Source organism: Trichechus manatus, unplaced genomic scaffold (genome assembly GCF_000243295.1).
Source record: "Trichechus manatus latirostris isolate Lorelei unplaced genomic scaffold, TriManLat1.0 scaffold00256, whole genome shotgun sequence".
Taxonomy (NCBI): domain Eukaryota; kingdom Metazoa; phylum Chordata; class Mammalia; order Sirenia; family Trichechidae; genus Trichechus; species Trichechus manatus.
This window is the reverse complement of record NW_004444192.1, coordinates 1,441,957-1,453,941: the sequence shown is the minus strand read 5'-3', so window position 1 is coordinate 1,453,941 and position 11,985 is coordinate 1,441,957.

The following is an 11,985-nucleotide window of genomic DNA, read 5'->3' as shown; positions in this document are numbered from 1 at the left end:
AAAATTTCTAGACTCTTTATTTTGGGAGTTGGCTGAAGCCATCATTGTCTGCCTCTTTATGTGATTTGATACTGTCTGTTGTCTCTAAGCCATCAATAAGTTATTATATTTATTTATTTTATGTTTGCTTACTGTGTCCTAGCTTCTTGCTCTGTTTTGTTTTGATATGGCTAAGTCAGCTGCTCATGTGAGCTAGCCAGATCACCGGTGCCTCTGAAGCTCCAACATCCTGCCACCAGGTGGCCATAGCTGCCACTAAGTATTTGAGCCCAGGAGTCCAGCCACTCCTCCTGTATGGACTCAGCTCAGGTGTCCAGGTAGTCGGCCACCAAGTGTGATGTGCAGGTTCTCACCTACAGTCCTATACAGGCATGGGTGATTGGTGTAAGCATAGGCATCTGGCTGTAGCAGGGGGTCACACACTGAGTAAGGCAAGGGGTAGACAGCCACCCCAAATGTCAGCAGTAAAGCATGTCCCTCTTCCCTAGAGTGCATAGGTGGGTGGGTTTTGCAGCTGCACTATGAGCAGCTATAAGGACTGGGGGGCATCACTTATTCTTGGGCCCCTGTCGCAGGTGACTAGGTGGCATGGGTGGAGCAACCAGTCCTCAGGCCCCTGATGTGGGTAGGTGAAGACCCTGCTTAATGGGCAGAACAGTGTGAAATGTCACAAACCTGCCACTTCACCATATAGCTGAAACAGTTGAAGTTAGACTTCAGGTATATACCATGTTGTACTGCGGTAATGAGGGCCTACACTGTTGAAATGGGCCCACACAAGTCTCTGCAGGAGGAAAGACACTCAAAGTTCGTGGACCCCTTATGCCTGTGGCTAGTCAAAGGAGCTGTGTCTACCTTGAGTTCCTCACTTAGGGGAGCCAGCAGATTATTTTTTCCCCTGTTTGTTAATTTGTTCCCTGTCTAAGGCCAGGAGAATGGCTCAGGGCCCATGACGGGTCCTACTTCCTGCCCAGGGGACTCGGCAATTGCTGAGGCTGTCCCAGACCCAGTGCAGAGCCTGGAGTGGGGAGGTAAAACAGGAAAGGGGTTTTTCACAGAAGGGGGTGTTTTTGATCTGCAGGGTAGGCCAGATGCAAGTACTTATGTTTTGCCGATTGAGGGTTTCTTCTCACTGGTTCTGGATGGCCGAGTAAACTCTCTGCCACTGGGTCTCTCCCAGTGTGGAAAACGCCTCCCAAGTGCCGCTGCTTGCCTCACCACACACCATGAGCTCATCCATCCTGGAGGGCTCTGGCTCCCACTGGGTCAGGTCTGGCAACGCCTCACCACTTCAAAACTGTCTCTCTCTCCCCCTGCCACTCAGTCCGATTCCTCAACTTTGCCTTTGATGTTCAGGGCCCCTAGATTGTCATATATAATCAATTCACTTGGTTTTTTTTTTGGTCTTTGTTGTAAGAGGGACCACTGGATGTGTCTGACTACTCCACCATCTTGGCCCTGCCTCCTCAATCAATGTCTTAAAAGAAAGGCAATCTAAAGGGAAATGGAAAATAAAATACATTTATATAAATTTTATTATCTAAATATTCATTTAATTTATTTCCTCAAGGAATTGTTCAATTTCCTTACATGGAGATAAGTAAATATTCTGATAAATATATATATAGTGTTGATAAATGCCCTTTGTTGTTTTCTTGGAAGATGAATTTAGAAACACTCCTTGTTGCAAAACAGAAATATATTTTGCACAATAAATACTGAATTTTGTGTCCTTTTAATGTGTCTAATACCTCATTTATTAGCATACATAGAGTAACATCAAGCACTGTGCCCCAGGCAACAGACAATGAAAAATGAAACTCTCTTGATACATAAATAAAAACTTTTCATGTTAGATAAATATGAAAATTGCCAGTAATTTTTGGACATTGGTTATGTTGGTATTATATTATTACCCATGTAGGTGTTATATTAAATGTTTGCTAGATTGTGTTCACATATAGGCTGAACATATTTTAAAAATAAAGTTATAAATATTGTTGTTTATAAAAGTTAGGACATAACTCTTATGTAAATGGTATACAGTTAAAAAAGTAACTTGATTGAATTCATTGCAATAGTTGACTTATTTGAGTTCCTTCACTTTTGCAAGTCATCTGGGACTGGAGTTCCCATTGGTTGTTTACCAGGAAGTGCACAAGAGCATACCCCTGTGTTTGTATCAAGGCAAAGAGCATTGCTGACCCTCCTGACTGGAGTTGCTGGATCAGCAGACGAAGATGTATGAAATGATTCTTTCAAAATGGATCAGAGATCTGTTATCTATTAACATAATCTGTCTTTGCCCAGTAACTGCTCATGTTGGATCTAGTTGCATATTGGGTGAATGTAGCAAGAGTTAGACTCGACAGCCCACCCCCACCCCTTGTTTATTAGAAAGAAATAGTATACTGCCAAGATTCCAGCTGAGATAAGGAGTTTCAATTATATGGGAGGGAATCATAGGAGACAGATGTCAATGAAAATGTTGAAGTGGTTGGGACCTCATAGCTTAAACAACCTTAAGCATGGGTGCCCTTATGATCCTGCGTGAACTTTATTCCTGACCAGCACATTTTCATGCACTGGAGCTGGTATCAGTTTCATTTAATGCCCTGCCAGTTCCCTTCCACTGCAGTGCTTGCTTTTCCTTGTGTCCTGTCTGCTTGGCATCTATGGGTCTTTGCTTTGGGCAACTGATGCCCCTTTTTGTTGATGCCCTAAGCATGTGTTTACCTTTCTTATTGGATAATCTGTCCCTGGATCCTGACACACATATTTTCTGATTTTAAACCAGGTAGTATCACTTTGTTCTGTTACGTGTGAAATTTAAGTAAAGATTCGTTAGAAAAGTAAAGTACTCAAGATACTTACAAAGCCTCTTTTCCACAAACTAGGAGAGTTGTAGACACCCTGATATGGTGCCTTTCTCTATGGTTATGAGAACGGAAAGGGTTAACATGAGTCTACGATTTGTATCTTCAGAAATGCCTATGGCAGTTTTGAGCCTAACCAGAACTCCTTACAAATATTGACTGATGGATTGTACTAGCTAAAGGATGAATAAGGGACCTAATGGTTTTCTTTGTAAGGATTACAGATCTAGGTCTGCTTTTAGCTGGATATACCTGATCTGTCCAGACTATTTATTATAAATTATTCTGCAATTTATGGACTGCAGCTGGGCTGAATAATGAAGATTAGTCATTTGACCAGACAGGACTATCTGCTAACAAGGCACAAAAAGTGAGAGAGCCCTAAATTCAGCAGACTCTTTACTAACTTGCCTTGTATGCAGTTTGAGCATTTCACCCCAAACCTAAACTGCATCCTACTATGGGAAAAGAAACTCAAGAAGCTGTGTCTGAAAATGTCATCCTTAAAAACCTATTGCCGTCAAGTCAATTCCAACTCATAGTGACCCTATAGAACAGAGTACAACTGCCCCGTAGTGTTTCCAAGGAGCAGCTGGTGGATTCGACATTTTGGTTAGCAGCCATAGCTCTTAACAACTCCTAAGTGAAATTTGGTGCTCAGTAAATTTAGTATTTCCTGTAAGTCACTAACAGCTCTGGTCTTGGAAATTTCACAGCTTTGCTCCATTCCTGGGGTGGGGGGTCTTTTTATGGCTTACGTATTCACTCTGAAGCAGGACTGCTGTCTTCCTTGTCTTTGCTTTGGTCTCTCTGGTCACCACCTCCAGATTGTTATTTCCTTTGGAATAAAAGCTTAATTTTCAATTCCCTCTTTCCCTATGGACATGTCCCCCACACTTTTTTAAACAGTTTTATGGATATATAATTCACATACGATAAAATTCACCCATTTAAATTGTACAATTCAATGGTTTTTAGTGTGTTTACAGAATTGTGCAACCATAGCCACACTTTAATTTTAGAACATTTTTATCATCCCAGAAAGAAAGCCCATGTCTATTAGCAATCACTACCCTGTAGCCCTCCCCACCAGCCTTAGGCAACCACTAACCTACTTTCTCTCTCTATAGATCTGCCAAATCTGGAAATTTCATATAAAGTGAAACATACAATATGTGGTCTTTTGTGTCTGACTTCTGGCTTCTTTCACTTAGCATAAAGTTTTCAAGCTTCATTCATGATGAAGCATGTATCAGTATTTCTTTCTGTTTGTTTGTTTTGCAAGAATAATATATTTATATTTATCTCATTCTTTTTTATATAGTATACTCTATTTTATGAGCAGTTTTAAATTTATAAAAAATTGTGCCGAAAGTAGAGAACAATAAAGCACAACTTAGCAAATCGTTCTATTTTTATACTCTCAGAATATCGGTTATACTTCTTTTTAAATATTTTTAGTGGTTTCCCTAGAGTTTACAATATACATTTACAACTAATCTAAGTTCACTTTCAAATAACACTATACTACCTCCCAGGTAGTGCAGATACCTTATAAGAGATACCTTATAATCTCAATTCCTCCCTCCAGTCCCTAATAACATTACACTTATCTATAAGCTATAATCATTCAAAATATTGTTGATATTATTATTTTTAACAAACTGTTATCTGTTAGATCACTTAAGAATAAGGAATGATAAGATATTTTATTTCACCTTCATTTATTTTTTGTTGAATGCTCTTCCTTTCTGAAGTAGCTCTCTAGGTTTCTGACTTACATTAATTTTCCCCTCTCTAAAGTACTTCTTTTGACATTCTTGCAAGACGGGTCTACTGGTGACAAATAGCTAAATTTTTGTTTATCTGAAAAAGCCTTTCTTTCTCCTTGACTTTTGAATGATAATTTCACTGGATACAAAATTCTAGATTGGTGGGTTTTTTCTTTCAACACTTTAAATATTTCATTCCATTCTCTTCTTACTTGCATGGTTTGTGAAGAGGGGTCCAATGTAATTCTTACCTTTATCCCTCACTATTGTTTTTGTTGTGTGGCGTTGAGTCGATTTTGACTCATAGAGACCCTATAGGACAGAGTGCTGTTGAGAAGAATGTATATTCTGCTGTTGTTGGGTGTAGTGTTCTACAGATGTCAATTAGGTCTAGTTGCTTTATAGTGTTTTTCAAGTTTTGTATTTCCTTGTTGATCTTTTGCCTAGTTGTTCTGTTCATTACTTAAAGTGGTATTATTGCAGTCTCAACCTATTATTGCTGAATTATTTATTTCTCCCTTCAATCCTGTCAGTGTTTGCTTCATGTGTTTGGAGAATGTATTCTTAGGTGCGCATATGTTTATAATTTTTATATCTAGTGGTTGATTGATGTGTTTCAGCATTATAAAATGCACCTCTTTGTATCTAGAAATATTTTTGTTTTAAAATCTGTTCTGTGTGATATTTGTATAGTCACAGAAGCTTTCTTATGGTTGCTGTTTGTATGATATACCTTTCTCATCCTTTTATTTTCAACCCGTTTGTATTTTTTAAAATAACCTGTGTTTCTTGTAGACATCATATAGCTGGATCTTGTTTTTTCATCCAGTGTGACAATCCCTACCTTTTGAATGCATTGCCTAAACCATTCTAATCTCATTATTGATAAGCTTCCTATCAGACATGACAATGGCAATCTAGGACAAGGGCAATCAGTAACCAGTATTCTTGTTCTTGTCCTGCCGCACTTAGCATAGAACTTTTTTCCTGCAAGTGGGAACTGGATGGACAAATACAGCCATAGACTCCTCAGCCACTCTTGCCTAGAATACAGCTTCTTTAACATGGTGCTGGGGAGGGATGAAAATTACTGGTGTCCTGCCCTCCTCAGAGAGGTACCATAGCCCTAGACTAGGAATTGGGGTACGAGGAGTCCTGTGTTTTTTTGCTACACTCACCCAGAGTAGAGCTTCCATCATGATGAGCATAAATGGAGGTATGTGGGAATTGTGTTCTGGCTGACATGCAACATTCTCTAACTAGTCTTACTGACATTTACTAGATTTTCTTGAATAAATGTTTTTCTATTTTTTGTATGCCCTTATAACAATTTCTAGGGACTTTAAATAGTGTCTGTGTGTTTCATAATTTTAACGAGTTATGTTTGTTTCACTGGTGAGAGACCCACAGAGCATCTCGTGCATCTTTTCAGAAATCACCTTTCAAGCATAGTCTTTTGAGTTTCCTTCGGCTCCAGGCTTTGATTTTGCACTCTATCTTGTACCTACTTCTGATCTTAGAAACCTCTCCAGGTCTAGAGGTCTGTCTTCTATTTGACCAGGAGAACAATTCAACATTCAATCCTCCAATCACTTTTAAGTAGAAAGATTTACAGTTAAGCCCTTTTATTAACTCTCTATAACTAATATACTATCTTTGTTGGTCCTCAAGGTCAGTAGGATTTGAGAACACTATGAAGTCATTTTGATATATCCACTTCTAATGTTCAGAGTGCATCTAAGACTATGTTCAAAAACTGCTTAGCTGATTTTTTTTTTAAATAAATGTCATTAGTTCTGACATAAATGTGTTTGTCCATATTGGAAGACTGTGAGCATCACCACAGGGTTGTAAAATGGTGGCAGTAGTAGTATCAGACCCTGTCTAACTTCAGGGGGGAATAATGACCAGGATCAGCCCAAAGCTGATTCCTATGAGGTGGAGATCAGAAATACCTCCACTCTCCAAACTTTTTACCAGTTCTGACACCAGCCATCCTTCTCACTACACTCTCGACCACTCTTCTGGGCTTGAAAATCTCCTGCAATGGTCACACAGAACTCACAGACCATACCTACAGTTAAGTAGTTTATTAAGGAACAGGGTACAGATCAGGATCAGGAAACATGTAGGCAAAGTCTCCTTTCTTCAGTGCAAGACAGCTCTCTTAGCTCCTCTTGGTCATGCAAGCAAGCAGGCCCTTCTCTCTGTCATGCACACCCCCTCTCAGCTGTGCAGGCCTTTGTTCAGCCCTCTCAGGACAGGCCTCCTTTTAGCTGTGTTGTCTATCACCACGGACTCTGCCACAGGGCTCATTCTGGGCATGTCACTGCTGGCTCTGCCACTGGGACCCTCCTGGGCCCCTCATTGTCTTTGGTTTTACTGCTCCTGACCCATGTTACAACTCTTGTAGGAGGTTCTTTTCCTCCTCTCTCTCTCCTTTGTCTCTCTCCTCTCTTCCTTCTTCCTTCTGTTGCTTCACTTCCTACTTCTTTCTGTCTAAAAAACCTCTGTGGGGTTGGCTGCATATATACACCGCTCCTTGTCAGTTTCAAGGCACGGTCCCCTCTCAGCAGGGGCCACCAACTGGCCGATCACCTCTCGGTAGGCCACAGACACTTCATTTGCATAGTCCATGGTCACTTCATTTGTATAGGTATATAGACCAGTCCCCACAAGGTGCATACCTATCATGAAGACAGGCTGCAGCCCAGTGCCAGACAAAAGTCAAGTTGTTTACAGCTTGCCCAGGAAATGTCAACCAACCTGGACAAAAGTTACAAACCCTCTGGGGTAGAAAACTAGGGCAAAGGTAATTCCTTGGGGCTTAAGGGGAAAAAAACTCTCAAGCTGTTTTTCCAAAGAATCAAGGCAAAAGGCCACATAAAGGAACTCATTTCACCCCAAGACTCATGAAATTAAGTACTGGATTAAAAAAATAAAAACAAGAAACTCTTTTGGCTCCATATCATTGCACCTGAAGACGTATAATCCTTGCAGAAACCTAAGTTTATTAAAGAGAAGTTGATCAAATTATAAAATAGGGTGTGTAAAACAATAGTACTCTTTGCAGAATGTCAAGTAAATCAGTATGATGCTATTAATGAGACATATGGATGGGGATGGGGGCAGTAGAGACAGGAACAAATTATTAAATGAAAGGAGGAAAACAAGTTACATTAAGTATCAGCCTTCTCTTAGTCTACCAACCCCTATTTCATCACTTAAGAACTATAATAAAAAACATCTTATAGTACACAAAGTTGAATTAAAATAATGGATCCCACATATTGGCCATACTCTTTCTCATCTTTTATTCTATTTTCATTCTGTAATAAAGCCAGTGAGTAGGTGCTGTCACTACCAGTGCAGATCCCCAAAACCAGCTTCACACTCACCAGTAAATGAGTATCTTCTCATTATCTAAGGATATTATTGAGCTTCTCCAGGACTGATTTCAGTGGTTTGCTGAGCTCTGATTATATGTCAACATGGAAGAGATAGTAAAGGCATGAAGCAGGGTCTCTAATCTCAAGGAGTTTATCCTCTATTTGGAAGATAACTTTCATAAACATGAGTTGGATCACATAGAGTAGGTTCTAAATATAATTGAAAATTAGATATGGAGACTATCATATGCTGAGCTGGCAAAGAAATAACGTGGTGAATGATCTTATGATCACAAGATGTTGGTTTGAATCTGGCCACCACTACTTCTCAGTGGCGTGATCTTAGAGAAATCACTTCATTTATTTCTTGAACTCATCTGTAAAAGGAAATGATACTACTTACATCACATAGTTCTTTGGAAGATAAAATAAGGCACCTGAAAGCACAGACGTAATGCCTGACATAGTATAGGCATTTGATCATCATCAGTTGAATTAGAGGATGAGAAGGATCTGGACTAGCAAAAATAAAGTAGGAGCATATTTCAGGGGAGATACAAAATAAATGTAATTTATCGAATTTTAAAATAGTTTGTTTTCTAGATCAGGTTACGGTACATCTAAAATTCTGGCAGTTTTGTCAATTCAAATCATCAATTCTTCAGTTATATCAGAAATACTATCTCTGGAAATATTTGTTAAATCTTTGCCAGTTCAGAATAATTTTTGACAGGGGGTAGGGACTATTTGAACCATTGGATGTATTTCAGCTCCTTACTTAGAACCCTGTGAAATGTTACATAGTAAAAATGAAATGCAAATCATGTTGATATATATCATCTCATAAATGATCTTCTGCATTGATTGTCACCTTCTTCTAATTGTGGATGCGTTTTCTATTTCAAAGTGAAATGCTGGCATGCCTACTATTTTTTTCTTCTTCAAATCTGGATGCCCAACTGTCGAACTTCTAAAATTTTACTTCCTACAGCAGGAACATGTTTTTAGATACATTGTTGAAATTTTGTTCTTATTTTGCCAAAGCAATGGGGTTTTTATGACATGAGAGAGATCCCTGCAACAAACATAGAAGGAAGAATGAGCTCCTTCCAACAAAGAAACATTTTATAAATTACCTACTACATGGAAGGAGTGCTGCAGCCATCTTTACAAGCGCTCACAAATTCTCTGGATTTTCCATCTATCAATATTTGCTTTTGTAAACTGTCTTTAGAATCACATGTTTTAAATGCAGCCATGAATAATCAGAGTATTGTGAGATATTCAAATCTATAGCATCCTTACCTCACAAACAATCCCTATAGTGGTGTGTAGCTGAGCGAATACAAATTCTGGTGCTAGTAACTATACCCAGTTTAAAATTTGATTATTGTATTTGCTAGCTGTGTGGTTCCAGACAAGTCACTTCTTATCTTTATGTCAATCTGTAAAATAGGGGTAAAAATAATGATGACTTCTTAAAGTTTGTGAGGGTCAAATTAGATAGTGAATGTAAAGTGACTGGAAATTACATCTATTATTGTTTTTATCAAAGAAAGGAAACAGTGGACATTCAGAGCATGTAGAAAAATTATTTGGGGGATGTGGAGGAAGTGTGGTAAATTTTAGCTTAGAAACCCAAATTATAAAGATAAAACATGTAGATGTTACCACAGAATAATACATAATAGAGAACTAAATGAACAGAACAGGCAATAGTGCTATAGGAGTGATTGTTCAGAATATGAACAAAAAAAATGACACAGTGACATTGGGAAAAGACTGGTATAACTGAGCTAAATTAGAATCTATCATAGCAGGAAGTCAATATATAATGTTTAAAGTTGATAAATCAAAAAATTATTGTGTATTACTTAGCAATATGGATATTATCAACGGAAGAGTTATAAAGAATGTTTAAAATGAAATAAAATATTCAAAACAGAAAAAGACCAAATGTAACACTCACTAAAATTCAATGATCAGTACACAGATTTACTATCCTTTTTATTTCTCTAGAGCTACACACACACACACATATACACAAAGACACAACAGGTTGTGGGCTCAAAACGACATAGTCAAACTCAAATCTCAGCACTAATGAGCTGTGTGACTTAGGGCATCTGCACTTCTTTGAACACTAATGTTCTGATCTGAACGTTGGATAATGCTATCAATAAACATAGCCCTTTTGTGAGAATTAAATAAGATTAAATATTTAAAATGCTCAGTTTAGTTTTTGGCACCAGGAATCTAAATGAACAGTAACTGTCATCAATTTTATTATTTATTATGATTGTTCTTACAAAGTCCCTTACCTTGTTGTGAGGTTGATAAAACAGAGCTGGAGACTGAGTTCTGCTCACTTAACTTATATTAGCTCAAAGGCAGAATTTCTGAAGACAATAAAAAGTCTCAAGCTTTGTTTACTATCTAGACTTTATAAAACACAGACAGGTCAAGCTAAGGGTGGACCATTTTTTATGTAAATTTGTGAAATAGTTAAGAAATCCATTCAAGGAGCCTTTAATTAAAAAAGTAAGAACAATTAAGCCTTGTTTATCAAAGATGTCATAAATGTATGGTTCCATAACATCCCTTGTTACCTATTTTATAGACTCCATGATTACATAGCATTAGTACTTATTATGAATTGAACTTTGTCCTCCCAAAACATACGTCGAGAGCAGTGACATAAACAAGATGGCAGAGTAAGAATCTCCATGTGCCTGTCCTCCAAAGAAGTATCAAAAAATAAGCAGAAACTGTCATACCTAACTTTGTTAGTACTCTGGTTAATAGTCAGAGATTCACAGCAACCAAGCAAGTGCTGAATCAAGCAAAAGGGAACATCAAGAAAATGGTAGGAAAGCTCTGTGGCCTTTTGTTACTGAATCATGCCCCTTCCTTGCCAAGGCTCAGCAGCTGTCTTGGAATGGCAGCCTGAATTTCCAGCTTGAGATCCTGGTCTTGGGTTCTAAAGTGAGCAGACACATCAACATTATGTTTTTCTGTTTGAAACTGTCACGTAGCTTCCTAAAAGACTGAAGCAAAGTGTGCATCTGTTTTGCCCATCTTGGAGGGCACAGGAATGGTGGGCACTATAGGGTGGAATAAAAGGTCTGTAGTTGCCCGGGGCAAGAGAGGAAAAAGTACACCAGCCCACAGCCAATCTGCCAAGACTGTAAGAGGTGTTTCCTGTCTTTGCAAAAATAGTTCAGAAAAGTTGCTAAACCAATGGACTACTACAGCCTTCAACAATAAAAAAAGAAAAGAACTGGCAAACACTGAGGAAAGATGAGATGCTGATTTCCAGAGTTATCACATGATATTACTCAAATGTCCCATTTTTAACAAAAAAATCACAAGGCATACCTCTGAGTCATACAAGGGGAAGATGCCATGTGACAACAGAGGCATATGCATCTACAAGCAGCAAAGAAATGCCAGCAACCACCAGGAATTAGGAGACAGGTATGGAACAGTTTCTTTCTCAGAGCCCCTGGAAGGAATCGACACAGCTAAGACCCTGACTTGGACTTCTAGACTCCAGAACTTTGAGGAAAAAATTTCTGTTCTTTAAAGCCATCCACTTTGTGCTATTTTATTATAGCAGCCCTAAGAAACAAAGACAGTACCTGTATCAAGTAGTTGATAAATCTCTATTGAACACATATTAATGATGAGTACTTAATAGTGTCCTCCAGATTCTTATGATATAGTTGGCAATATACAAAAAAGTTACACAGGCAGTTTGTGATAAGTTCCAAATGACCATAGTTAGCCTTAGACTTGTCCATGAAGATTATAATTAAGATTCCTACCATTAACAAGTGCAGGAGGATGTTACAATGGATATAGCACTAGGATTGATGTCAAGAGACCTGGTTTCTAAGCCAGCTCTTCTGTGACCATGCTAAATCACTTAATCTCCTCAGGCTAGTA